Raw genomic sequence first — 24441 nt, 5'->3', positions numbered from 1 at the left:
TAGTAAATGCCCATCTTTTCTAAAATTATTCTAGAAATAATGTGATCTATTTCAATGGATTGAAATGTCACTTGTATACTGATGATGATGATGAGATATATGCCTATATCTACCTATCTAGATTTAAATCTAGACATACACATATTCTTTCCTTCTGGATCTCTTTATTATAAGTTCTAGATGTCACATCTCCACTTGAAAGTCTCACTTGCCCCACCAAAACCTATTTCTTCCCTAGCCTTCTCCATCCTCGTAAATGGCACCACATTGCCCTATTTCTTCAAGTATATACACTAAAAGACATACTTATATACTCCTTTCCTCTTATTTCTCATACTCAATACATTGGAAACACCTTGTGATTCTACATCTGAGTTAACTCAAGTCTGCTAACTTCTCTGCCTCCTTGGACACTACCTTCATCTAAGTACTAAGTACCCTGATGGCCCTATAACCACTCATGCGACAACCCTTGGCTGTAGTGGCTTTTCCCTATAAGATCATCAGCCCTATGACAGAATAATCCTTGTTTGTCTGGAATTTCTTGCTCTTAGCCCAGTGCCTTATACATAGTAGGTGTTTAGTAAATATTTGTTTAATGAAAAAAAATATCAATTCATCAACCAATCGATTAGTTCAGTTGGCAGCAAGCTGAGCATTAACTTGGTCTAGAGAGCTGAGAAAAAGCAGATGGTGATATGAATTGAATTCGAATGCTTCATAAATATAATTAAAATCCCCATTATCACAGCTGCCAAGTAAAGAACCTGAAGGATGAAAAAGGACTATTCAAAGTAGGGGGACTGAGTGGTATATTCTTGTTAATGATGTTGCAGTTTATCTCATTTGCAATGGAAATTGCTCTTAAAATAATTTAATACATCCAAATACTATTAATTGATTAATTTGACAAATAATTACTGAGCACCTATTATATGACAGTTACTGTTACCAGTGTAGGAATCCAGCAGCAAACCAAACAGACAAAACCCCAGGACCTATAAAGCTTACAGCTTAGTCAGGGAAGGAGCTTCCCCAGGGGCGCTAGTGGTAAAGAAACCACCTGCCAGTGCAGGAGACATAAGAGACAGGGGTTTGATCCCTGGGTTGGGAAGGTCTCCTAGAGAAGAGAATGACAACTCACTCCAGTTAGGGAGACAGACAAATCTCAGACAGGTAAATAAGTCAACTTCATATGTTCATGCTGAGTTGCTTCACTTGTGTCCGATTCTTTGTGACCCCATGGACAGTAACCCACCAGGCTCCTCTGTCTGTGGGATTTTCCAAGCAAGAACACCCGAGTGGGTTGCCATGCCCTTCTCTAGGGGATCTTCCTAACCCAGGGATTGAACCTGCATCTCTTACATCTCCTGCACTGGCAGGCAGGTTCTTTATCACTGGGCTTCCCTTGTGGCTCAGCTGGTAAAGAATATACTCACAATGCGGGAGACCTGGGTTTGATCTCTGAGTTAGGAATATACCCTGGAGAAGGGAAAGGCTACCCACTCCAGTATTCTGGCCTGGAGAATTCCATGGACTCTAGAGTCTATGGGGTTGCAAAGGGTTGACATGACTGAGTGACTTTTACTTCTTCACCACTAGCGCCACCTGGGAAGCTCTAAAATTTCATAGTGTATCTTATGCTGATAAACATGGGGGATAAAGAATAAAGCAAGAAAGAGGGCATAACATGTAAAGAGGGATTCAACATTTTGAGTGCCCAAGGAAGACCTTGCTGAAGATATGATTTTTAAATAAATACCTGGATGAAGTGAGGGAGAGAGCCATGGGGATATTCATGGGGAAAGCATTCCAAGCAAAGGGAACAGCAGGTGCAAAGGCCCTGAGGGAGTAATGCATTTTCATATAAAATGGTATCAAAGAGGCCGGTGCTAGAGGGGAGGGAATGAAGGAGAGGGTAATAGGAAATTGAGAGGTAAAGTGGGGAGTGGTGGGACTCTTTCACAGGTTACAGTGAAAGCTTTGAATTTAACACAGAATGACGTGAAAGCTATTAGGACACTTTGAATCAAGATGTGGTATATGATCTGGCTTAATATCTCACTCTGATTAGCCTACAAGATTAGCTGAGTGATGCCAACATAAACCAGGTTCAAAATTATCTTAATTATAGAACTTGTTGCTGTTCAGTCGCTCAGTTGTGTCTGACTCTTTGCAACCCCATGGACTGCAGCACACCAAGCTTCCCCATCCTTCACTATCTCCTGGAGTTTGCTCAAACTCATGTCTATTGAGTCAGTGATGCCATCCAATCATCTCATCCTCTGTTTCCCTTTTCTCCTCCTGCCTTCAATCTTTCCCAGCATCAGGGTATTTTCCAATGAGTCGGCTCTTCACATCAGGTGGCCAAAGTATTGGAGCTTCAGATTCAGCATCAGTCCTTCCAATGAACATTCACAATATACAATATTCATTATAGTTATGTACTTCAGGGAATGTTAGTTATATGACTTCATGATACTTTGGTCTAAGCAAAAAATAAATAAATAAATAAAAACCCATTAAGAATAATGAAATAATATTCAAGAGCACTTACAGTACTTATAATTCCTTATTTTAGAAAAATTAATTAAAAGCAAAAGTCACTTGATAAACACAGCATTTATATAATTGACCAATTTTTAGTGAAAGAAAAGATTATTTGTAGCCTAGTAATTACTAATATATATCATCACTAAGTATAAAATATAATATAAAATATCTTAATTGTTTTTGGGGAGAACTTCTTAGGCCAGACTGCTTACATTTAAATCCTAACTCTGTCCCCCACCAGCCATGTAATCTTGGGCAAGTAATTTCTCTCTATGCCTCAATTTCCTTATCTCTAAAATGTGAATAATAATTATAACTCCTTCAAAGAGTATGGAGTAACACTGTGCCTGACATGGAGTAAATGTTCTATATTAATCATTATTATCAATATTGTGATTATTATCATTTCTTATCTTAAAGTTGTTGCATTTAAGATGGAACAATAAATAAATGAATCTTTAAAGAACCTTTTAGGTCTAACTTTTTATGATTGTACGTGGACTAGAGTAAGATTATGTTACATCTTGCCTTGCACCACAGATTTATTTTTATGAACATTATTTCATGAATACATTGGAAAATATGTATTAGAAGGTCAGAATAATTCAAATGTTTTACTTGTTTAACAGATTTTTTAGATTTGGTGTAACATCCGAGACCTAGTTCTCTTGTGCTTTTAGCGTCTCACACATTGTGTCAGCATTACCTTGTTTTAATAAGTGCTGTGTTTATAAATAAATAGAAAGTAGACACCATTAGAGCCATATTTCATACGTTCAGTAACTAATGATGAAATGCAACACAAGAGGTTAGTATTTAATCCCTATTAAGAATGATAACAGGGCTTCCCTGGTGGCTCAGCGGTAAAGAATGCATCTGCAATGCAGGAGATGAGGGTTCAATCCCTGGGTCAGGAAGATCTCTTGGAGGAGAGCATGGGAACCCATTTCAGTATTCTTCCTTGGGGAATCCCATGGACAGGGGAACTTGGCAGGTTAGAGTCCATTGGGTCACAAATGAGTGGCACATGACTTACCCACTAAGCAACAAACAACAACAAAAAAATATGACAGAAAGATCGTTGAGTCTATCCCTAGATATCTTTAGGACAATAATTTTTTAGAGCTGACAGCTTGTAGATGTGATATATGTAATCATCATTCAAACACTTAGGCTAACACTAAAGGTAAACTTTGTGCACCAAATTTTCTTTTTTCTTTTCCACTATAGTTTATTTATTACAAGACATTGAATATAGTTCCCTGTGCTTTATAGTAGGACCTTGCTTATTTATTTACTATACAGCAGTTTGTGTCTACTAACCTCAAACTCCTAATTTATCCCTCCCCCTGCCCTTTCCCCTTTGGTAACTGTAATTTTGTTCCCTATACACCAAATAGATTTTAATTTTGTCCCTCATCTTTCTTTGACCACCAAGGACCTCTATGAAATCTCCATTCCCACATGTGGATTTGAATTCCTTGGTCTTCTTCTTATGGAGACTATCAGTGTGTTAGGATGAACATTTTGCCTAGTCTTTTATTTCCTTCAGCATATTTTGAACAGTATTGTACAAAAAATAAAGTCTTCTACTGACTCAAGAATAGTAATTTGTGAAGTCAAGGACACATGTAATTTAAAATTGTTAAATACAACTGATGATTTAAACAAATATCCCAGAGCTAGAGAGAGTACAGGGGATTTCCTGGAGACTCAGACAGTAAAGAAACTTCCTGCAATGCCAGATATCCTGGTTCGATCCCTGGGTCAAAAAGATCCCCTGGAGAAGGAAATGGCTACCCGGTTAGGTATTCTTGCCTGGAGAATTCCATGGACAGAGAAACGTGGGATCACAGTCCATGGGGTCACAAAGAGTCAGACACCACTGCGCAACTAACACTTTCACTTTTAAGAGAGAGTACAGGATATCTCAAATATTCTGCTATTGTTCACAGCAGTTATTGGGATGTTTTTGGGTATGTCTATTGCATTTCTAAATCATTTCTAATATCTTCATGTCTTTGCTATTCAAGGGTGAGGGTGGATTTGATGTTGGATACTGTCAAAAATTACACAGAACCAAGTCTGGCAAGTAAAACAGCTCATCAATCTGTGCAATACCATTTTGGGTAAAATATGAAAATTTATTTGTTTGACTCTCCTATAATTGGATAAAAATGCAATTATAATTTTTTAAGTTCTATAATAGTATAGTTCTGTGATGCATACATATTACACGTACTAAGTCGCTTCAGTTGTGTCTGACTCTTTTGCAACCCTATGGACTGTAGCCCACCAGCCTTCTCTGTCAACAGGATTCTCCAGGTAATAATACTGAAGTGGGTTGCCATGCCCTCCTCCAGAGCATCTTCCTAACCCAGGGATCAAACCTGTATCTCTTATGTCTCCTGCATTGGCAGGAGGGTTCTTTACCTCTAGCACCACCTGGGAAGTCAATTCACATTGGTTTAAGGAAACTGGAAAGCTGACTGAGGAGCAGTGTAATTCAAAGGTCTCAGCAATGTTGCAGAACCCCAGTCTGTCTCTCCATGTCTAACATCTGTTTTCTCTGTATTTACTCAAAACTTCTGTGGTGACAAGACAGCTGCAAGAGCTCCATCCTCACATCTTTGCAGGACCAAGTGTGATGGAAAGATCAACACATCCTCTCCAATTGTACTCTGAGGTTTCCATGGCTCTGACTCTGTCAGGTTCCTGAATGTGAAGCTCTGATAAGCAAGGCTAGAGTTCGATGCTTGCTTTCTCACAGTGAGCCATCTTTATGGATTAGAAATGGTGGCTTCTCTTCCTTCAGATGGAACCAGTGTTCTTTGCTAGGGAAGAGAGAAAAGTTGTTGGTAGCTGAAAACTAGCAGATGCTTTACCACAAGTGGGGACACACACACACACACACACACACAATATAGACTTTGCATTGCAAGGTTAAGTATCAAGTTAAAATCGTAGCTTTTCATTTGAGTCTCAATTCTACCACCAGAATGAAAACATAGCATAGTGGGGCATTAAGCCCTTGATCCACCCAGTTATACACCTGACTACACGGGACTTTGGCTATGTCATTGCATATTCCTCAGTTTCCCTATCTATAAAATGGGAATAAAGGGAAAACACTCTACCTTTTAGAATATTTATTCAGATTAAATGAATTAATAGATCTGAAAGGGACTTCCCTAGTGGTCCAGTGGTTAAGGCTCTGTGCTTCCAATGCAGGGGGCATGAGTTTGACCCCTGGTCAGGGAACTAAGATCCCACGTGCCACATGGTGTGGCCAAAAAGTGAAAAAACAAACAAAAAACAATAGATGTGAGATATTAAAGCCTGGCACATCACAAACCCTGCACAAGTGTTAGCCATTATTATCACTTGTGTGTCCTTGAGCATTGCAGGCATTCACTGCCTAAGCCTCTGTTTTCTTATTGGTAAAATTAGAGGGAAGATCTGCATTAAATGGAAAGTCAGTGCTTCCTAAATCTGTGCTTTCAGAAGCATACCCTCTAAATAGTCGTTCCGCAGGAAGAGGAGGCCTAACGTCCAGCACAAAGTGGCTAAATTTTACCATGACTTCCGCAGAAATTGGGGCTTCCCTGGTGGCTCAGTGGTAAAGACTCTGCCTGCAATGGAGACCTGGGTTCAATCCCTGAGTTGAGGCGATCCCGTGGAGGAGGGCATGGCAACCCACTCTAGCATTCTTGCCTGGAGAATTCCATGGACAGAGGAGTCTGGCAGGCTACAGTCCATAGTGTCGCACAGAGTTGGACACGACTGAAGTGACACATGACAAACAAGCGAGATTTTAAGTGTTGACTGATGATGTTAAAAGTCACATAGTATCCTTCTGAGCAGTGGAGACAGTGCAGTTGCCCAGAGCATAGAGTTAACAACATCAGCCAATACTTGGACCATCTTTAGAACATATTCCATATATTAATCTAGACAAATTGTTCAGATGTGCCGCATAGAATGGGTTGTTTCTGGATAATTACTTTATGTTCATTTTTAATTTTGTGGTCTAAACATAGAATTGCCTTTACTCATCTAATATGAGATCAAGATATGAAATTACATGTCTCTTCAAATAATATAAAATTTGGTACCTCAAATCTGTGCTGGATTCCTGACTTATACAGCAATTAGAAACTCAAAGCATAATTGAAGGAGTAGTTGCATTTTTCATTTATCTTTATATTTGAAAAAGAGTAGGTGATATGCTTTGATTATGTTTCCTTTTTTAAAAACTTCAGTATACATGTGAATATACGTATATGAATATATATATTGTACTATGATATTCTGCATTATATCATAATTAATAATTGGATATGAATAGTTCAAGGATTTTGTCCAGAACTACTTTTGAAAAAAGAAGTTAAAGAATATTGAGAACATATTAGGTAGTACTGTCTCAAAACTTGGTTTCAGAATAATAGGAATAAAAAGATAATTCATATTATCATTTAATAAAAAGCTACTCACAATGATCATGATATTGTCATCTGTAGTCATTGGCATGTCCCTTCCCTGGTGGCTCAGATGGTAAAGAATCTGCCTGCAATGCAGGAGACCCAAGACTCAGGGGTCGAGAAGATCCCATGGAGAAGGGAATGACAACCCTCTCCAGTATTCTTGCCTGGGAAATCCTATGCACGGTGGAGCCTGGAGGGCTATAGGCCTTGGTGTTGCAGAGTCAGACACGACTGGGAAACTAACACTTTTTTTCACTTATCCAAAGACCTCGGATATTTTGGGGAGAGGTGAATAAAATAGAAGTTTCAAATATTACCAATGTTCTCAATTTCTAAGTTGTGAATTTCTTGGGGCTCAAGAAATTCTCCTTATTCCCAGGAGTCTTACCTTGTTTATCTTACTGACTTAATTAGCTTTGAACTATGAGTGTCCAAGCTTCTCTTTCCAGACAGAGCTATCTCCAGAGTCTAGACTAGAGCAAATTGGAACAATTGCCCAGGGCTCTGCTCTGCTGGGGAAACCCAGCAGCTGGGGCTGCTGCAGCAGATTTGTGGTTGCTGGCTAGGAAGGAAGAAGGAGAGGGTGGGAGTTACTACGATAGAACACAATGATCAAAAACAATTATCACAGCTTTGTATAGAGCATTATCTATCCCCAACTTTTGACCACCCCGTGAAGACACAGTAACCTCAGGGTCTAAGCACTGCAAATAAATGACCTTGCCCACCATATATGAACAACCTTATTCCCCAAATTAGTTCAACCTTTATCAAGGTTTATCTTCACAGTTGTAGTGAATGATTTAATATATGTCATAGTCAAAGGATCACTCTCTCATTCTATAGTGAAGACAAGAATTGCATGGTGTCCTTATTTGAATTGCATTCTCAGGCCCCACCTCCATTCAATCGGTGAGGCCCACTGGGCTTCCTAGGTGGCTCAGTGATAAAGAATCTGCCTGCCAATGCAGGAGATGTGGGTTCGACCTCTGGGTCAGGAAGATCCCCTGCAAAAAAAAAAATAGCAACCCAATTCAGTATTCTTGCTTGGGAAATTTCATAGACAGAGGAGTCTGGCAGGCTACAGTCTACGGGGTCGAAAACATTACTTAGTGACTAAACAACAGCAGCATCAAGATACATTTGTACTTTTTAAAAAAGCACGCAAGCTAATTTAGTAAGTACTTAATTAGACCATAAAATCTACAAGGTAGGTGAGGACATGTCAGCTCATTTCCGCCTGGGACACTCACACCTAACACAATGTCTGGCATATCACAGTTACTCCACATACATTTGTTTAACTTTTTGAATTATAATTTATTGAATTTTAAAGGACTCTGCTAGGCCCTCAGTTACAAAGAAGATTTTATCAATCAGAATCCAGGAAGATAACACGAGGGATACTCAAAGAAATTTGAAAAGTATTTAATGAACAATCATTTAAAAGTCATGAGCAGAGTTTGCTGCTGCTACTGCTAAGTCACTTCAGTTGTGTCTGACTCTGTGTGACCCCATAGACGGCAGCCCACCAGGCTCCCCCGTCCCTGGGATTCTCCAGGCGAGAACACTGGAGTGGGTTGCCATTTCCTTCTCCAGTGCATGAAAGTGAAAACTGAAAGTGAAGTTGCTCAGTCATGTCCGACTCTTAGCGTCCCCATGGACTGCAGCCCACCAGGCTCCTCCATCCATGGGATTTTCCAGGCCAGAGTACTGGAGTGGGGTGCCACTGCCTTCTCCGATGGGCAGAGTTTAAGGACCTAAAAAGAGATGATGAAACATCCAGGGCCTAAAACCCACTAGAAGCAGTAACACCTGGGCCTAAAATCACAAGCAGTCAGAGTGGGAGGGCTTTTTACCGGAACACTACGAGACTGTATCCATGGTACAGGGGTGCCAGGCAGGATAGAGTCGAAAGAATGATTGATTGTTCCCTGATTGTCTCTGCTCTCATTTCTTTGAGTTGATGATGTCATTGGTCAAATCCCTCCAGAATCCAGAAGGCAAGGAAGCCCAGGGGGACGGAGTGGTCTGTTTCTCATGGTATAAAGCACAGAAAAAGTGAAGCTTTGTTGCTTTCCAGAAGTGGATCATCTTCTGTCTTCCGAGCAGCATACAAGTTAGTTCTGATGAACAAAGTTTGGAGTCGAAATGATACTTCTCATTGGATCATTTGGCCATGTCTACATGGATATCTATAGACCAGGCCCTTCAAATTGTCTAGATACACCAAGGATGAATCAATTGTGTGAACACCAAGATGGAATGTTAACTAAATGGAAGTTTTCATTTACCAGATGGGGGCTTCCCTGGTGGCTCAGCTGGTAAAGAATCCACCTGCAATGTGAGAGACCTGGGTTTGATCCCTGAGTTGGGAAGATCTTCTGGAGAAGGGAAAGGCTACCCATTCCAATATTCTGGCCTGGAGAATTTCATGGACTGTATAGTCCATGGGGTTGCAAAGAGTCGGACACAACTGAGCGATTTTCACTCACTTTCACATACTCATAGACACGTGCACATGTACACACACATGCACACATGCTCACACATGCTCACACATGCACACATGCTCACATGCACACACACTCACATGCACACACACATGCACACATGCTCACACACACTTTCATGGGATTCATGTAACCATGTGAAACATGATCCCTGTGAGAACCTTGATGTTTGACTCTTTTACCCTGATTAAGTAACACATAAGTGTTTGATAATTTAATATCTGCAAAATTAATAGCTATTGGTAGATTTGATGTATATTAAAATGATTCAATATTTTTATGTTATAAAATAAAGAGAAAAAATACTGTTAATGCTTAAATAGTTATCTCTACCTCACTTTTATAGTTTTCCTAATATATACTTATAATTTCTAAAACTACAAATAATCTCTTCCCATCTAAAAAATTCTCAGCTTTCAAGTTCATTTTCTATACCCCCACATTTTAATGCCTAGGATTTAGTTAAAGACAATCTAATTCACTATTTTTAGAGCAACATAGAATTATGAATCCAAAGTTAACGATAATGAGGACAATATTTCAGAAGAGGACAAACGTCTTCTCTGATACAATGCCAAAAATATGCTGCCGAGATGAAGACCACCCTGAAGCTTCAGTTGGCACATAATACATCAGACCATATGTATTAAGGGAAAAAAGAACAGAAAGAAAGGAAGAAAAGGCCACATGGAGCATTTGAAACTTGCACTCCATAGTGTCTAAGTAAAATGTAAAGAGCCTGTTCCAACCTCCAAATTCAATTTAACAGATGTTTCTGAATACCTACGATCTGATGGTCTTCTGCCCTCAAGAATCTTACAGTTTAGGGGGTGGTTAGGTCAACAAACAGCATCATACCATTCACCACGATGAATTACTACCTGGAGAGAGAAGCAAGTCCAATGGAAGCTCACTTCCTGCATTGCTGATTGTCATTTGGAATTTGGGAAGGCTTCAAGCAAAAGGTAGGATCTGAGTCTGATCTTGGAAGAAGAGAAGGTGTTCAGCATGGAGAGCTAGAAGGAAAGGGTCCCTCAAATTCTTCTGGGTAGAAGGAGGCACTAAGGATAAAACAAGCATTTGAAATGTCAGATGGATCTGGGGAAGGGCTCAGTCAGTGGGTCAGGAGAGCATGGAAGAACGGAGTGAAGAATGAGGCCAGAAAAGGGTTTAGGACTGGGTTATGAGAACATGAATGCCCTCAGCCCCCCAGTGTTACTCCTTTGGCAGTTGGGAGTCCTGGGATTTTTTTCATGAGGAATAAAAAATGCTGAAGGGAGGTGATCTGACCTGCTAGCTCTGTATAATAATGAACAGAGGGTGAGAGAGAAGGGGGAAAGGCTCCAAGGGATGTCTTGGGAGAGATAATGATGTTTTAATTTGGGAAGAGTCCATGTGGATGGAATAAAGGCAGTAAGAGGTACAAAAGCCTTTAGAAAGGGAACAATGGGAAGACTGGGTAACTGATTGGATGTGGGGCCTGTGGGGTGGTGGGTATTGCCAAAGATGTCAAATGTCTGAGGTTTCTGGTCAGGATGACTCATGCCTTTAACAGAGATAGGGTTTGTCTATTTCCTTCCTCCTTCCATGTTGTCTCTTGTTCATAGCCTCCTCTTCCTAAATTGTGATATTTGACATGTATCCTACCATTCAGATTCACAAGTTTGAATGTCCAGTGGAATATTTCCATCTGATATTTAGGCAAAATTTGGTGTTGGGCTTGTGTATATACAGCTTAGAATATTAATTGCACAAAATTGGATGAGTGAATGGGATGAAAAAGTGTTACAGCAGAAGATCTGAGAGCAGAAGTTAGAAATACGGAGAAAATTGGAAAACACCTAGTTTTCAGGGTCAGATAGTGGATCTGGGTTCATTCAGATGTAAACTTCTCTCTGATGTGAGAGAAGGGAAGTGAGTCCAGCTGTTTCCCGCACCGGGTGGGTTTGGATAGACAGTGCTGAGCTAGCCTATATTATTCTACTTTCAATCCAATGGATAGTATACAGTTGGACATTCATAAAAACTAATGAAAAAGCAAGAAATGTTATTATTATTCTCAGGCACCCAGACAGGGATTGTGTGTGTGTGTGTGTGTTCACGTGCATGTATGCATGCTGTGTATGTGTGTGTGTGTCCACACCTCAGAAATTTGTTTCCTCTTTTAATTAAATAAAGCCCATGTTTGTTGGCTTTTAGGGTGGGCTGCAAGGCCCATCTGTTTAACTAGGCAGTTGCCTGATATTGCAGGGGGAGGATTGGCAAGTGTAAGTGTGAATTTGAAAACCAGATATAGGCTATTTAAAGCTGAATTTATCTTTAATAAATTCACCCAGAGGTGTTCAGAAATAGGTAGTTTGGAAAATGATCATAATTTGCGCATAAGAGGGTTTTTTTTTGTTTTTTGTTTTTTAAAGTTTGAGTGGTGTGTGATTGCAAGAAGAAAGGGACTCAGGGAAGTTCACCTTTGATACACACATTGTTGCTTCAGTCTCAGTCTGAAGGAAGGCCGCCTGTTTCCATAATTGCTTCTGATATGCTGGGAGGCAAAATGGTCTTCCATTTCCCATGATATAGTACGGACTTGAGAGCAAATAATACATAAATATTTTCTTGATAGTATGTGGTAAAGCAGTTGGCATTTAGGACCAAGGGTTGTCAATCTTTGAGGTTTCTGAAAGGAATTGCAATTTATGACGTGTTAGAGTAAACAGTTGGATTACATTTCTGAAATACGTGTTCCATCAGGTAAAATCATTGTGATTACAGGCACGGGGACTGTAAGTAAGTTATGTGCTAAAAGGTTGAAAATGTAAGACAAGTATGTTTGTGCTTAACTACTAATCCCTGTTTGCATCTCTGATGAATAAACTACAAAAAAAGGTGGGAAAGGAATGTTTAAAATAAAAAAGTGTATTATGTGATTTTGGTAAATAAATAAGCATTAATACAACTCAAGGAATTGTTTCATCAGTGGTCCAGCCTTGAGAGAAAATTCCAGAATTCAAAGAATTAAGGAAGATCATAAAAAAGTTATTTTAGTTGGAAGTTATTCCTTTTGTTTGCTTTTTAAAATTTCTCTTAATTTCTTCTTTATTTTCTGGTGCACCCTTCAAAAAGCAAGGTTGTCATTTTAACATCCAGGCTCCATCGTTTAGAAATGCATTGCATATAAAAGTAAAAGAAGAGAATGGTTTTAAGAGCTTTGCATATGTTTGACAGCAGAAGATAATAAATGTAAATAAATCTTTAATATTTCCTTTAATTCAGTTTGTGCCATGCAAATGCCAGGACTATAAAAACAAATCAACAAACATTTGAAGGAAAACAATATACATAACTTATTTTATATATTAAAAACAACTGTCAAACAATTATGACCTCATATATTAGCTGGTTGTTTTGAAATATTCCTACTAGAATTAAAAAATGCTAATGCTTCGAGGGCCTTTGAGCTTAAACATATTGTGTCAATCAAGAGCATATGTAATATATCTAAACCATGAGGTAAAAATTTTCTTCATAAATTATTTCATAAATAAATAAGTAATTTGCTTGAAAAAGTTTACAAAAAATATTTGTGCTTTTATTAAGTTCTCTACAGATCTTTTGTGGTTAATATAAATGGATTGATACAGACAGCATTTTGATTTGCTGTATATTCCAACTCGAAATACTAAAAAGAACATGAAGAGATTCTTCATTTCTCAGGCAAACCAGCAAAATTGAGTCCGTGAAACTTCATTCATTACATTTTTAAGTGACCATGAATTTGTTGGCTTAGTACCTGAAGTGTAACTTTATCCTTTCAATTAAAGGACATAATTCACCCTCAGACCTTCGGCTTTAACTTTTTATATAATATATAATTTGGGGTACACTATGGTCAAATATTTTATTATTACAGGTGGAAAAACACCAGCCATCTTAAGGGTTTTGTGCTTGCAAAAGCATGTAATTTTATTTTATTTTTTAACCAATTTAATCAATGATTGTTTCATGTGAGTAAATTTACACTCTTGACGATTGCCTTAGATTTGAGGGTGACAGAGAGGAAGATCACGTCCCCTTTTAAAATACCATTTAAATCTTGGGGAGCAGAAGGAGATTAGGAACTAATACTTGTGATGGATTGTACTATTTAACTTTGCTGGTAGGATGCTATAGCCTCAGCTTTTTATCAGTTCCAAACCAGCCTCAGCAGTTTTAGGTGGTATTAACCCTTTAAATACAAATGGTTTTACTATTTAGATACATATTTCAAAATTTATTCTATCTAATATTTTTAGTTAGTCACGGCTAAAGAATGTTTCACTCAGATCCTTTTTTTTCCCCTGAATAAAAATGCTTCTCACTGTGCCAGTGCATATTTCCATAAAAGTTGGTAAGCTAATTTATGGCTTAAAAAAGAAAATAAAATTCTATATTTAATATATGAATATTTTTTACAGTGGAAATTGGTGGTGGACAGTATTAAATGACTCTAGTGTGGAAATATGCAGGTGGTCATTAGTAGGTGACTATGAGATTTACTGAAGAGTTTGATATGAATTTTCCTTGCAAGCAAGACCATATATAAATCTAACTCTTTTTCCAAATCCGTTTAAATTGATGATAACATATGAACAACTCCATGCATACGAGATTCATTGTCTTCTCACTACTCTAGGGATACACTGTTTACTTCATTGTAGAACTGTGTTTTGACTCTTTTACCTGACTAGTTTCTACTGCAAAAGTGCTGTTGTTTATCTACTCATAGAGTGTATGGGACACAATTGTGGAACAAAAGTGTTACAAAATGGATTCATGTTATCTGTCTGACTAGCTGTATTAAGCAGAAATGAAGACCTTACAGAAAAAGTTCTAAAGAGCACATACTTTTAAAAAATGATTGGTTTTTTCACTTCTGATAATAATATGTTTTGAAAATATGCTCATCTTTTCTCTGAGAAGATGCGAGAATCATTTAGTGAAAAATATTTTGGAGGAAATTACTTCATCTTCAACTCACAGATTCATGAGCCATACCTCTCTAAAACTCTAATTTTAATCATTTTGTAGTTTGGAGAAGGAAAGATGTTTTTTCTTGTAGCACAAAATTAGCTTAAACTGACTTTTACTAGAGGAAAAACACGCCAAAGTCACCCCACTGAAGAAAATGAAGTTCAAATGGCTAAGAAATGTTTCTTTAGTTTTTAGCACCTACTATACTTCAAATTCTGTCTTGGTCTTCTGTTGTGCATTGTTGATCTTTAGAAGTTCACGAAAAGAAAAAAAGAAAAAAACAACCCCTCTCTCGATTCAGTAACTTCATATTGAGAGAATTTTATTTAACAATGAGAGTATCTGAAGATGTGAATTGGTAAAAAGAATGTCATGCTTAATTCGGAATCCCTTATCTACTACTAAACCCCCAAAGAGCAGCAGGTATTAATCTTGCTGCATTTGAATAATGTCCCCATTTTATCTATTTTGTCGTACCCCCTTTAAGCACCCATTGAGCTTGCTAGCTTCTCTCCAGCTCAGAAAACCATAGCAACCTCAGCCCGCACTTCTCCAACTCAGGATAGAGTTCAAGTTGTTCCCCTCCAAGCCCTCTGGCCATCATATGCAGGGCAAGCCCTGACCACCGACTAGGTGTCCTAAGACTTGCACGTCCTAGGAAAAGGGCGGGGGAGGGGCCACACACACACACACACACACACGATCCTCCGCTGTTTAATTGGGAGCGAGAAGGGAAAGTAGCAACCGAAAAGGTAAACACTTTTAGAGTTCTTTTGATTGTTCAGGAGAGCATCTTCGAGTGTTTGGGGACCATTGGTTGGGCTGACCTGCACCGGCCCCCACCTGTCCCCCCCCCCTCCCGCCACTCCCCAAGGTAGGTCCTTGTCTTTATCACATTATCCCTAAAGCTTGCGGATTTTTCCTCCTTTTCCAGCCCGCACGTTCCCACATGGGGGGTGGGGGAGGAGGAGCGGGGAGAGGCGGGGCGGGAAGGTAGCTGGGTCCCTGCACCGCGCAGCTCTCATTCGCCGCGCTGCGACTCGGGCGAAGTTCTCGCGCAGCCGGCTGGTCGCGGCCGGGGCCGGTCCGGGCGGGCGGGCGGCGGCGGCGGGTGCTCGGAGCCGGGCGGGGCGGCGGCGGCGGCGGCGGCGGCGCGGGGACGCGCGCTGTCTCTTTAAGGGAGCTTGGTCTGGGGTGGCGCTTTCCTCCGCGAAGGCTCCTTTGATATTAATAGTGTTGGTGTCTTGAAACTGACGTAATGCGCGGAGACTGAGGTCCTGACAAGCGATAACATTTCTGATAAAGACCCGATCTCACTGCAATCTCAAGCGTCCTCTTTTTTGGTGCTGCTCCTTTCTCCAGACCTCGCGTCCTCTCCATCGCTCTCTCGCCTATTTTTTTTTTTTTTTAAACAAAAAACAACACCCCCCCCTCCCCTCTCCCACCCGGCACCGGGCACATCCTTGCTCTATTTCCTTTCTCTTTCTCTCTCTCTCTTTCTTTTTTTTATAAGGGGGGGGGGAAGGAAGGGAAAGGGGGGGAGGCAGGAAAGACCTTTTCTTCCCCCCCCTCCAATAATCCAAGATCAACTCTGCAAACAACGAAGACGGTTCATGGCTCTGGCCGCCGCGCCACCATCTTTCGGGCTGCCGAGGGTGTTCTTGACGATTAATCAACAGGTAAGGAGGGGAGGCCCGGGCGGGCCGCGGGGCCGGGGGCCGCGGGGGGCTCGGGGGGCGCTGGAGCCCCTCTGCCAGGCCCGCGGAGCCGCGACGCGAGTGCTGCGCCCGCGCGTGTGTGCGCAAAATGTGGGCGATCGCGAGCGGGGAGCCCTGGGAATTAAAAGTGACTTTCTTTGAAAAAAAAAAAAAAAAAAAAGCAGAGGGAGAGTGTGCAGAAAGCCAAGCTCAGGCTTCTCGGGTTTCACATGCATTTTCTTTCTTCCTTTTTTGCGCGTGTGATTCTTTCTTTCTTTCTTTCTTCCCTTCTGCTCTCCACCCCCCCACCCCTTTTAGTGGGTCTGAGGCATCTGAGTCTTAGAAACGACAGACTTCAAACTGCAGTAGCCCTTGGAGTCAGGAGGGTCAAGTTCAGCCGCCGGGGAGGAGGAAAAACAAATCCCCATTTGCCAAAAAAAGAAGTTTCAGGCCGGTGCCCCCTCCCCTCGCAGCCCCACTCCCCCCTCGCTGTCTCTTTCTGGCTGATTTTAATTCTCTCCTACCGGGCGCAGCGGAGGAGCTGGGGGTGGTTGGACCCGAGGGGCCGCCGCCACCGCAAGTTTTCTGGGGCTACTGACAAGCGGGGAGCAGGTTAGGCACCGGCATGCAGAGTAGTAAGTTGGGCGAACTCGGGAGGGTCGGAAGGGTCTCAGAGAGGGGCCTTCGTGTGGTCCCCCAAAGTGGGAAAACAGCCCAGGACTGGCGTTGGCTTTGAAGAGTTTGCAAAGCCAGGCTTCAAACTTTTTTTCCCCTTAAAGGCCCAGCTGGGCTGGAGGTGGAGGGTGTCGCATCCCTCGGTGCCCCCTCCCCTGCGCGGCTCAGGGCAGCCGGGCCGAGGGGTCTGTGCCCTGTCCGTGCCATGTGGCAGGCCTCGCCGCCGGGGCGCTTCCGTAGGGGCCGAGGAAGGGGCAGACTTCCTCTGCGGTGCGGATGATGCGCCCTGGGTCGCGGGTCAGCGGACACTGGCCGGTGATGAAATGCCTGACAGCGGTGGGACATCCAGGCAGCCGGGCGCTTCGCCTTCTGTCCAGTTCCTGTTTGGGTTCTAGAGAGACGCATCTTTGAAAGGCCAAGGCAAACACCGCTGTCCCTTCAAATAACTCCAAGGTTATGAGACCCCATGAATAATTTGAGGGTGAGGCGGCGGTGGGAGCCGTTTGAAGTGCAAAGCCGTTTTTGTGGCTGGGAAAGCTTTTTTTTTTTTTTTGTTAGTACCTGTGTGAGCTGGTGGTGTTTCCCCCTTTTCCCCAAGGAAGTCAGTTACTGTTTTATGGCCCCGAGACTCTAAAGCAATTTAAGTTAGAGGGCTAGAGGGACTGGTGGGTTTCAGAGGGAAATCTTGGACGTAATATTAGATGTTAGGTCTCGCTTTACTTCCTCCTATCTTTTTAGGCCTCAGAATTGAGACTTTGAAAGTTTTTTGAGTGAGAGCGATGAAGCTTAATGATGAATCAAAATTATAGTAGCGTATTCATCCTTATCCTATTTTGGAAAATCACGGCTAGAGTTTTAAGTGAGGTAAGTGAAGTGAGAAGCTTAGCGGAGACGTTCAAATCGCAGACCAGTTAGGCCAATTCATTGAACTTTTGGAGATTCATTGAACTTTTGGAGATTCATTGAACTTGTGTAAACGCACCAGGTGAACAGGAAAGGGGCTGAGAGCGACAGTTAAGTACAAAGGGAAAATACAGATAGGGCCTGAGACAAAATTACCCAAAAATGCTTACTCTAGGCCTGGTCGTTGGCTGAAAATGTGATTGTCCAAAGCAAAAATAAACTAGGAAGCTTCCAACCACTTTTTCGAGTTTTCCAGCTCTTAGGTTAAAACCTATGGATCTTGGCTGGCATCATGTTACTTTTCCTGCTGGTTTTAGGAAAAGTTGATCATTTAGAAAAGCCTGCCAGAGTTAAAAATGCAAGGGGCAGCGAAGAAAAAGTCGTGAGGGCGGCCAGTTCTTGACGTGGACAAAATGAGAATGAAAGTTCCTGAGCTCACTGTTGTCAAGTTTCTGACATGCTACTCATTTGCTTAGACCGCTTTCTCAGATATTCCACCGGTTAATATATAAAAGCTAACTAGCTCTAAAACGGTGTGGGCTTTTTTTCTTTCCCTTCGTATGCCAGGGTTGTGAATAAATACAGGGTTTGTATGGGAAGATGAAGCGTTTCCTGTAAGTTGTGATGCTGACAGGACAGTCTGGAAACGATACCAACATTTGAAGGATTTTTTTTTTTTTTTACCTTTAAGTGAAAGTTTATTAATGACGTGCTTAATCTTAACAAGTCAAACATATGGGCCTTAGAGCTTCTCTGTCCTTAGATTTCATAACTTCCTTTTAAAGCTATACCCTTGAATGGAAACATCTCTAGATCGAGTTGTATACTGGGCCACCAACGTGCTAAAGTTTGATGACGATTTCTGGATGTTAGTAATGTGAAAATAAAACTCCTAAAGGGGAAAGAGAGTTTTAGTGCCAACATTCGGACTTGATTTCTCTAAATGTGAGGCATTCCTGGTCTTTATTAATACTCTCTTGGCAAAGTATTACTTACCATCGGCAAGCTGATGTTTATGGCTTCCTGATCTATCTGTTATATGTTAGTATATGTGTGTGCAGAATGCTTTTCCACACGTAGTAACGGAGTCGGACACTCTCCCAATAAATGGTGAAACATAGCAAGTTCCTCACAAAAAAGTTAGTCACTGTTTTGAATTTTAGACGCTGCCAGGGTCTTTGCTGCTTTTTAGATTTGGTCCTTTGTCTCTTAAAGGTAACATTAAAGGAAGAAGAGTGTCATCGTGGCTGGGAAGTTTGGTTTGATTTTAGAGCTCAGTGTTTTGAAGAGTAAGATTTTAAAGGATTTTATAACATCTTCTTCATACTTGCTTAAAAATAGGTTAGAATCCATATGAGAGTGCTAGTCATAAGTGAGTTACACGTGGTCCTACCGTATTTTCAGTATTATTTTTACTTTTCTTTTAAGTCACGTACCACTCCTGAGTTTACTCTCATTTCCACAGGGTAGGTCTCGCTACACACAAGGAAATCTTCATTCATAAGGAGAACCTTCAAAGCAGGGAGGTGAATGCATCTGTGGAAAAGCTGCTTTTTAAGATTCTAGTATTTCAGGGATGTTTCTATTATTGTTATTTTTGGTGTGTGTGTGTGTGTGTGTGTGTGTGTGTATCTTGTGGAGAGAGCTAGCCAGGGAGAAGAAATGCAGAAGAAATAGAATTTGCAATTAATGATCTGTACATTTGTGGTAAGTTTTAATACACTCTTGTCTTACCTTCTTTTTTGAAGTTAAATAAACATTACTGAAAGTTTTCAGAGGGCTTGCAGCAGATTGTGTTTGAGCTGAAACTTTATTTTGAATTTGAAATTAACACAGATGTAGATAAACCAGCCTTTAAATGTTTCTTACAATACATGTGTGTAAGACTTTTTCCTCTTCAGTATCCCTTTGATAACAATAATATAACGGCACTGTGCTACTGTGTGTACCAGACTTTAATAAAGTTAGGGGCAGGTGTTTATAATTGATTTAAAGGGGAAATTATTATTTTTGCAATAAGTGATGCACTGAACATGACTGGTGCACATTAAAACGTATTCTCATTAAGATAGTCTCTGTGTGTAAAATGCAGCTATTCATTCAACAGGCTGACAACTTTCCACTTGGTATTTGCCTTTGCTTAATTTAGTTTCCGCAGGACAGTCAGTGTGGTAGTTTGCATCTGTTTTTGGCAGGCACAGAAAACTATAAACTCAGACAGTCCTGTCCCAAATATTGCAGCTCACAAGTTACAATCAATTTGATAAAACCGGGCAGGTTTTATGGACTTGCTTTTCTGTTGTTCATCCTTGGTCAAGCTTCCAGGTAACAGAGGTTTCTTTCTCTTCCCCTGTTTCGCTGGTTTTCAGTACTAATAGCCTTGATAACTAATTCTGAGTCTTGTTTACTCATTTAGCTTCCTTATTTATTGCTGATTGAAATTTGGGGAAATTAATGACGGCATGTCTAGACTTGGTTTTACTTTGTCTATCTACGTGATAACTGCGTTCATCTTTTGGTCCCACCATAGAGAAAGAACTGAATTCTTTGTTACTAGGCTAGTTATGATTTATGGAATTGGAAGGTCCCCCTTAGATAAAATATGAAGGAACTCTTACAGCCTGTATCAGGTAGAAATTTAGTCTGATTCTCTCATCACAGATAGAGAATACTAATGCACTTTGCAATTTTTATGTTAAAAAAATTGAGGAGACTTTTTTATAATTATCAAAATTATTTATCTCCTAAAAGCTTTAACCAGTAGGTAAAGGAAATATTTTAAAATACCAAGTGGTGTTTTATACACTGTTCAGTAGCAAAGAGTTTTGCGGAGGGAATAACCACTTTTAAAAATTTATCCTCGGGTGTTAGTAGGTCTTACGCTATTTATCTGTATAGGATGTTCTATCACTTACATATGACCTTTATAAATAATGTCTTTAATGTTGCTATTATGGTCACCTTTAGAGTAGTCCCATCACTCAGTGGTTCTTAGATTCCTGAGAACTGAATTCGTTGGCTTTTGATTTGGTTCTCTGATGGGTATAATAATGTACAACTTGGTTTAGGTTAGAAAGAGAGCATTGGGTTTAAGGAAACCCCTTTGCTGAATTTGCAGAAGGATCTGTGGATGAAAATGATTTGAATTGTTAAGAGTTAGTTAGATGAATAAGCCTAGATGGTCACTGCAGCTGCAGTAGCTGTTATAAGAGCAATGTCTACTTTTTATCGTTAAACTTTTTTTTTTCCCCTAAGAGCACAAATCCAGGTAGCAAAAATGAAGATAAAATTATCTATGCCCTTCACATTTGAAGCATCAGTGGAAATCATTTTCTGACTCAAAGCTCTGATTGAAATACAAGTATCATCGAAATATCCCAAAGAAAGACATGAAAGATAACGCTTTCCGTTGCTAAGTACATTTCATTAAAAATGAGAAAGAAAACTTTTAATTTTTAAAATATTTCTAGCTCTTTAAAAACCTGCAGTAAATACTTTACAAGTGGCTAGACACCTTCCCTGGTGGTTTAGTTTATACAAGCAGGAAACTTTCTCTCCTACTCTTTCTCTCTCTCTTTCTTGTTTTCTTTAAACCAACTGACGTAATGCCAAACTTTGCTTTAAAAGAACAGACAGAAGTAATTGGTAGCTTTTAACTTTTAATAATGTTCTGGATTGGTTTTAGTGGCCAAAATGCCATTTAAAAAAAAAAAAAAAAGTAAGAACGGGCTTGTGGCCTGAGGAAGAAAGGCTCTGTTGATGCAGTTATTTTTATTCTGTTTTTCAATCTGTTATTAAAAATCTTTCCTGCTGAGCCCTGTTGGATTTCTCCAATTGCTGTCTGTGATGGATGGTGCATTTCAGGTTACCGTAACTTAAACAGTTTTTGGGTTTGGGGGAGAGTGGGTATTTGTATTGCGTTATTTCTTATTGGGGGGGAGTAAAACATTTGTTTTTGTTTCATTTGCGATGAATTAATTAAGATTATCAATGGCGACAGGTCAATGAATATGTTTATGTAAAGAATGCTACACCTGTTAGCAAGAGTCTGTAATGTGGAAGTTTCATTCTGACATTAATCATTTTTATGTGCAGTGGAAGGAAAATAGGTGAAACTTTACAAAAATATATTTTTAGATTGAAAGCGTTAATTTTAAGGGTCAGTTTGTGTGGGTGGCTCTTTTTTTTTTTCCTCACAATTTTAGGGGATAATTTTTAACCCTGTTATCACACAGTGTTTTTAGTTTCTTTTCTTTTCTTTTTTTCTTATAAAATAGTCATTTTCTCTCTTCCTGGTTTGTACAGGCAGACAGAACTTTCTAGTTTAGAGCTATCTTGGTGATGTTGGTTGACATAAGGGCAACTTCAGAAGCTAGCAAGTAGGAGAATCTTTTCAGAGGGCAAAAAGATTTGTACCAGTTTTTCCTTCCTTGGAGAGACACTGCACCCAGAAATGAGGCCCTCCGCCCTATTTGGGGGGCCAGAAGTATCAAAATTTCTGATAGGGATTGTTCGTAAGGTTCACATCTTAATGGTTACGTGTCTTGGTTTAAATCTTACAGTTACCTGTCTTGGACTTTGCTTTTAACCCTAAATTTGTGCTGAGGTTCTGTTTTCCCCCTTTTACACAGAATGTGTTTTAAAAATAATGCATACTGAAAATTAGGTATCTCGCAGATACCTTAAAATGTCTTTTAAGGTATTTGTAATTACCATTAAAAGCATTCCGTATATTCAGGGAAGTTAAAAGAATTCCCTGCATGAAAATTTGACAGTTTTGATTTACCTTAACGTTTTTCTCAGTTTTTCTTATAACTATAGACTTGAGTTCAGATCAGAAACATTCTTTCTCTGCTAACCACTCCTTACCATAAGGATGTGTCAGGAAAAACCGTAGGAACTTAAACTAAAACTTGTTCACATCAGCAAAGCAAAAGTACCTTAACATGAATCTTGACTTGTTTTATTTTTTACAAAGTTTTCAAATATATCTCTGTCATCATGGTTTTGTTGATTGAATGTTGGTTTATTACTGCAAAACTGAGGTAACAGTAATAAAGTTTTGCAAGAAGGGGAAAAAAGGCAAAGGGAGGTATTTAGTGCTGCAGTCCTTTAATATCAGTAGTTTATTTACTGTTCAGTGCTGGGGAGGGGTTGGAGAGGCTTTGTGGAAGATGATACCAAAAAAAAAAAATACATCAATTGCGCATATGATCCCCTCCCCTTAAGCTTTACTTAAACAATATGTTTCGGTTTTTGCCTCAAACCATTCCGCACCACTTCTCCAACAATCCACCACTATCTTCGTTCCTGAGCAATTAAGGATGACACTTTCTGTTATATAATGAACTGCAGTATTGTTTGAACAAAGGTAACATTTTAATTTGTGTAATACTTTGGTTATTAGCAGTAGTATGTCTGTAATGTGAGAGGAAATCTAGCACTATGAATACTTGCAAATGCTTGAAGTATCAGGGTAAGTTTCAATTACTGCTGATATGTGCGCATGCTCTCGCAGGTATGTTTTATGTATGTAGTATATGTGAGCGGGTAATACTAAAATACACCTTGATGGTGGAATCCACTTTGCTAAACAATTAACTCTATACTTTAAACCATGAATCTTTTAAGGCATGACCTACTTTTTAAAGTCTTGAAGTTTGAAATGAGTGGAGTTTAAACATAATAAAGCCATCATGATCACAGTACTTATACCTACACTAAATTTACTAAAGAATTTAAGAAATGACACACACACAAAAATGCTTATACAAAAATGCCATCTTTTGGTGTATTTTAAGAAATAGTTCTGCAGATAATTTTTTTTTTAAGTCCTTAATTTCTATCGAGAGGAGCAGTTAAGTGACAGTGCTGTTCGTTTTATGCAATAGCACTTTATAGTTTACAATTCTGTCATCTTAAAACGTTATGTAGAAATAATATGGAACATGTAAAGACTTTGTACTATGATCCAATGCGTTTTTCCCTAGGGTGATGGATTCCGTGCGTCACCCAAATGTGATGCTATTTGCCAGGCTTGTAATACTGGTTTTGAGGGTTGCTGTATGTCCTATTTCATCAAGCAACACAATACAACAACTTCAGTATCTAGGTAATGGACACAGTCAAAATAAGTTCTGTAAAATGTTCTAAATACTTTTAAGTAAGTCAGAAGTTGACTTATATATTCACTTTATTTAACACAAATAAACAAATGACTCAGACTATCAGCTATTTAAGGCTTCTGTAATAGTATTAGAGAGAAATATACAAGGGCCCATACTTTATTTTCTGTGATTTTTCCCCTTTATTTGATAGAAGCATGGTTCTCTTATTTGCATTTATAATTGCTTTATCTGTTAATTATTTGTATTCATGATAGTGAGTAGTGTAGAATTATAAAGAATAATAAACATTTGTATTACATGTTGTGTCCCGAGCTTTAAAAAAAGCATTACTATTTTATTATTAAATTGACTATTATAGTAACCAAGAATGAACCAGTATAGGATGATAGATACACCACAAATGCTATTTAGACATTAAGTATATTTTTGCTGTAGAAAAAAAGAAACGAAAAAGATTTTTGTTTCAGAGTTTTTTTTCACT

At 39.5% G+C, this 24441-nt stretch overlaps 1 protein-coding gene across 2 annotated transcripts in view; it reads left to right on the top strand.

Moving 5' to 3' along the window:
• The first annotated feature begins 15589 nt into the window (after positions 1–15589).
• TRPS1 (transcriptional repressor GATA binding 1) overlaps positions 15590–24441 on the top strand; it is a 279854-nt gene continuing 271002 nt past the window's right edge. For both annotated transcript variants that reach the window (XM_070382191.1, XM_070382190.1), the window contains exon 1: positions 15590–16236. The gene's annotated coding sequence lies outside the window, so the exon portion shown is untranslated. The remainder of the gene's footprint in view (positions 16237–24441) is intronic.

This window comes from Bos mutus, chromosome 14 (assembly GCF_027580195.1).
Source record: "Bos mutus isolate GX-2022 chromosome 14, NWIPB_WYAK_1.1, whole genome shotgun sequence".
Taxonomy (NCBI): Eukaryota; Metazoa; Chordata; class Mammalia; order Artiodactyla; family Bovidae; genus Bos; species Bos mutus.
Note: the sequence above shows the minus strand (reverse complement) of the source record. Positions and strands in the feature narration are given on the sequence as shown.